The sequence below is a fragment of the Bactrocera dorsalis genome, chromosome 3, assembly GCF_023373825.1.
Source record: "Bactrocera dorsalis isolate Fly_Bdor chromosome 3, ASM2337382v1, whole genome shotgun sequence".
NCBI lineage: Eukaryota > Metazoa > Arthropoda > Insecta > Diptera > Tephritidae > Bactrocera > Bactrocera dorsalis.
The window spans coordinates 49,414,343-49,420,342 of record NC_064305.1 but is presented as its reverse complement, the minus strand read 5'-3'; positions in this window follow the sequence as shown (position 1 = coordinate 49,420,342).

Sequence of the window (6,000 nt, the reverse complement as noted above, 5' to 3'; positions counted from 1 at the left end):
CCTATACGGGTACCGATTGGAGAGGCTCCAATTCCGAAAAAAGAGGGGGAACAAATATATATTGATATATTCTTTGCATCAAATTTAAAATTCCTTATTGTAATGGATGCATATTCTAAATTTTTAATAGTTAAACATATCGAAGACAAAACTAATTTGTCAGAAAAAGTATTAGAAGCCCTTCAAAGTTTCCCAGAAGTAAAAATGATCCTTCGCCGATAGAATGAAAATTAAAATGAATTACTGCGACCCTAGACATTCAACAACGAACAGACAAAAAGAAAGAATTCACTCAACAATAATTGAAATTGCAAAATGCCTAAAGTAGGAAATGGAATTAATAAATGATGTTGAAATTATAATACGCGCGGCACAATCGTATAATCAAACTATTCGTTCTGTAACGGGAAGAAAGCCTTTTGAAATATTAGACAATAAAATTAAGCACAATGATTTAACCGAAAAATTAAAATTAGGTCAAAGTCAGATGCTTAATTATAGAAATAAAGGAATAAATTAAGATCATTCAATGAAAATCAAACGATATATGAAAAAGGAAATAAATTTCAAGGGGAAAGAAAACCTAGATATAAAAAACAAATAGTTAAGCAAGATTTAGGAAATAAGGTATAATTCAAGAGAAAAATAGAATAATACACAAAGATAACATAAAATCTTAAATTTTATAGATAAGACATAATCATGAAGATATAACTAATTTTAATGTAACTTTTGAAAAACTTAAAGAAATAAAAATTATAATAGCTGCTAAAGATGAAAATATTGTAATACTAGTAAAGTTACCTCAATTTGGAAAAGAAAATATCAAACAATTCATGTATAACCAATACCAAATGCAAAATAAATGGAAATTTGTATTAAAGAAAACGAGATACTGTCCATTAATGAAATAACAAAATTTAAGGAAGATTTACAACTATATGAAGACAATTGTATTGAAAATATTTTTAAAGGAAAAATGCACTGTTATGTAAAACACAATAAAAGTAATGTTATTGAATTATATTCAAATCATATACATACATATATATAACACCGGTCAACACGGTTTTTGGGTCTTACATCTACATGTTAAATTTTAGTTTCTCCTATGACAAAAATAAGGAAAAAAAATTGTTTCCCGTTAAAGTTAGCTTTCATAGAAATTAGAGCAATTTTTCGATTTTTAAGCAGAAATTACCGATATTTTATATTTTTTCTACAATTTCACTAAAGATTATAATAATAAAACTTTTTTTTAGATACATGAGTCGTTTTTATTCAAGATGTGTGATAAACAATAATATATAAATGTAAAATAACAAGAAATTACTGTCACCGCAAATAAAACAGAATGAATCAACATAATTTTTACACTGACTTGATGTCATTTTTAACTGAGTAATACACTGATATTGCTGTTACAGCTATAATAAACAGGTTAACATTGACTACTGTATCTCTTACAAATAATAATACTGTTTACTTTCGGGTTAATCAAAGTGCTGCCATTTTTGATTTATGAAATAAATTAAAATATACTTATCGATGTACATCAGCCCAAAGCAAACTTAAAGAACTAAAGATTAATATTTAAGTGTTTTTCAATGTCTAAAATCAGAATTCAAGCATGAGAACAGAAACCCCCAAAAAATATTTTTTTTTTGTTGACCGGTGTAATGATAAAAAGTACATTAGAAGAAAGGTGCCTAAAAATTCGGGATTCTGGAAAACTATTAGCGAAATGACCAATTGATGTATTTTTCTCCCACTTTAGGATGAAACCTTCCACATGTAGGGTAACTATTCATACAATATGTTAATACATAAGTATAAGTTTTATATATTTTACAAAAATATATTCACAGAACACCTCGAACTGGTCGGCCTTGCTTATCGTTAGAAAGATGTACATAAGTATACATATGCATAACTCTATGGAAACTTAGCAACCAAAACAGTTTCCGTGAATTAAGTGATCGTTTTCACTTAGGTATTGGTACTGCATATTACAACTTTATTCGTACCATAAAAGCAATCGGTCGCTTAAAAGCAAAGTTAGTAAAATTTCCTGCAACCGACCAAAGCCAACGAGCTACTATGGAGCAGTTTGAGTCTAGTCGTGCTCTGCCCTTTCCATTTATGTTAGGGTGTGTTGATGGAATGCATGTTCGCATTCAGCAGCCTAAAACTGATAGCATAAGCTATTACAATAGTGTTTAAATGAGTTAAGCATCCACCCCCTCTAACCGGTAAAACTGGCGCATCTTAATGCACCTGAGCAATTCACCACAGCTGATACCACTCAGCACCACTCAACACCCCTCCACATCAATCAACGTACATAACAAAAAGGGTGGAAAAAAGGATAGGGGGCACATTCGTTTCTGATCCATATACGCATATACACACTACGCCGCGTTAGCACTCTACGCTAATTTACTTCGCTAAAATCAACACCGATCCTGTGCACATACCAATATACGTTTTTCTTCCGTCACCGATCTGACGCGCGGTAATTGCCTTATAAACCGAAGGAGGAGTCGGACATTGGCGGAGTTCCTATCGACGAATCATTTTGCTATTTTCGAAGCCGTTTTTTTTATATATACAAGTATTTATTGTAACGATAATAATTTTATCATAGTAAAATAAACTTTGATCTGTCCAAAATAAACCGCATTTTAACTTACATATATGTGGTACTTAAGGCGAGTGTAAGTGCTTTATTATTAACAATCTAAATTGTAATGGGTGTTCCCACGAATTGGGCATCCAAATAACTATGGTCCTTCGAGCCTCACAGAAAGGCACCAGTGGAAAAACAAAATCCACAAAACACATATAAATATATCTGTGCGGTGAACAAAAAAAAAAAAAAAAAAAAAAAAAAAACAGTGTGCAGTGAAAAAAGCGAACAAACAAAAAAAAAAAGGTGCAGTGACCTAAGCAAAAACAAAAAAAAAAAAACAAATGTAAACAGTTTCTTTAACACTAAATATATTTTAATACATACAACACATGTTACACAACGAAAAAGGGTGCTGAGAAAAAGAAACTATAAAAAAGTGCAGAAGAACAAACCACAAAAATATAAAAAAGTGCAGTGGAAAGAAAGAAAAAAAAAACAACCAAAGCTGCGGTACTTAACAAAACATACTAAATTTTACAAAAACAAAGAACACTGAACAGAACAATAACCGGGCGCGTAACCCCAAAATAAAAATACAACAAACATATGTGCGCGAATTTAAAATAAAATATAATAAACAATTCTAACAAACAAAAAACAATAAAAACCACACGCAGGCTATCGGGCACGAAAACTTATAATAAAACATAAACAAAAACAAAGTATAACAAATATTCGGGCGCGAACACAAAATATCTACTAACTATAAGACAACAAAAACTATTAGCCGTTCTCGTATCCAGCAGACTTCAGGAGTGGAAAAGGAATTGGAACAAAACGCCCTGGCTTGTAAACACCTATAGTATAGCACATAAGACGCCCCCTTGAGGAAAAACGAAGTGAGCGTATTTATTTCATTTCATTACATCTTTTTTAATGCACATATGTATGTATGGATGTAAAACATATGCGAATATAAAATCCGTATTTCGAAATCCGTTTTAACAGCGGAAAAACGGTTGCCAAACTGTCTCAGTTTCGAGTTTATTTTGCGGGAAAAACGAACACAGTTTGGTATAACGTATATATATATCAATATATGTTAATAAATAATTTTACATTATTGCCTAGGTACTAGCTTACCTTCGTGTATTCAAACACTTATTAATAAATAAAAAACATTCAAGTATCATCTTGCAATTTTTCCGGCATACCTCTTATGTTTAACATAACATTAAGCAGGATTGCATAAATGAAGTAAGCAAAGGCACAAACATAAATAAAAATTGTAACACAAAAAACAAAGCAAGAATGGCAAAAAAGACATACATTCATATTCGCATACACATACAAATGTATACCTAGTGGAAACATATTTATCCTCATATATTCTTAATATACATATGTACATACCACAAAAACATATTCACAGAAACCTTAACATACAAATTACGTATGTACTTATAACAGAAGTATTAGAACATATGATTATTTACATACGTACATATATATAATATTGCATACGGAAAACATTTTACCGAATCCGTTTTCGCACTCTCTTTTCGTCGTGCAAATACTTATATTGCCAAACAATAACAAGCAAAACTAACACCTTAACATTAGTACACACAAATATTCAAAGTCCACATTTGTAATTAACCAGCAATACCTCTTGTTCTTTGGCAAACAAAAACAAGCAGGATTGTGGACAAAAAGCTAATTGATCTCTCTAACGAGCTCTCAATTGCTTACGAACAAAGCATAACAAACAATTCGTGCATACTTAGGCACAAAGCGAATTGATCTCTATAACGAGCTCTCAATTGCTTAAGAACAGAAACATAATTAAAAAAACATAAAAACAAATTGTGCATACTTATGTAAATAGCGCATTGATCTCTTCAACGAGCTCTCAATCGCACAAAACATAAGTACCTTAATAAGCACATATATACATACATACAAGTCCGAGTATTAGGGTGTACCTAAATACAAAATTTCGGACAACAAATATTTTAATTAATAAAAAGCGCGGTTTTTTAATACAAATTCACAATTCAAATATATTTTCGAACTAAAATATAAATAGATAATATTATTTTGCAAAAATGGTTAACAACAAAAATAATCAAAATACACCTGCAGGAGCTACACGCCCAAAACAGGTTGCTAAATTTATTTCAGAAAGTGACAGTTTAACAAGATACTGCACTAGATTTGCCTCTTCACCGATTCAAGAAAACTCTGAATCGTTATTAGAAATAAAAAGCCAAAATCTTAAAAATTTCTGGACTCGTCTCCAAGCGGCTCATGACGCCATAGTAGAATCTGACGATTCAAACGTACCACAAAATTTGAAACAATCGGCTTACGCAATATATGAAAACTGCTTAGACCAATATGAAGAAACAAAAGCTATGATCTCCGATCAATTAAAGCTAATAAAAGCAATTGCACCTACTCCACATCCGAGAGTAGAGCTGCCACAAATGCAACAATATCAAGAGGCAAGTTCAGGCATCCAACTCGAGTTGCCCGCTTGTGACACAGAAACCTTTTACGGAGGTTATGAAGAATGGCCGTCCTTCCGGGACATGTTCACGGCCGTGTACATAAACCATCCTCAATTATCCCAAGCGCAAAAACCTCCGATACAAAACAAAAGGTCAAGCAGGCGAAATAGTTAAACAGTTCGCATTAAATGACGACAATTTCAATTTGGCTTGGGAAGCTCTAAAAGCTAGATATGAAAACGAAAGAATACTGGTCGATAAACAAGTAACGACACTAATGAACTTGCCAAAAGTTAAGAAAGGAACAAGTGTAGAATTCATCAAACTTGAATCCACTGTTTCAAATTGCTTGTCGATTCTATCGACACTAAATATTCCCACAGACAGCTGGGACCCAATTCTGGTAAGCATTTGCACCGCCGCATTACCAGAAAAGTCGTTACTTCTATGGGAGCAATCGCTCTCATCACGAAGAAAGTGCCCAACGTGGCAACAAATAAAAGATTTTCTCACCACCCAATATGAAATTGCGGAAAGGTTAGAAGAAAAAATACTCAAAACTAAGAACAAACACGACCAGAACGGAAGCTTAAATAGACCCCAAGCTAGAAGCAACAAAAATTTAAACAAAAGCTTTTACAAAACGCAAACGTTCATATCAGAACAAAGAAAATATACGTCATGCGAATTATGCACAAGAGGGCATAAGCTTAAAAATTGCGAGAAGTTTAAAAAATTAAACATTAACGAAAGGAACAACTTTGTCAGATCAAAAAGACTCTGTACAAACTGCTTGTCCAATACACATAATCTTAAAAATTGCAAAAGCAAATTTAACTGCCTATATTGTCATAA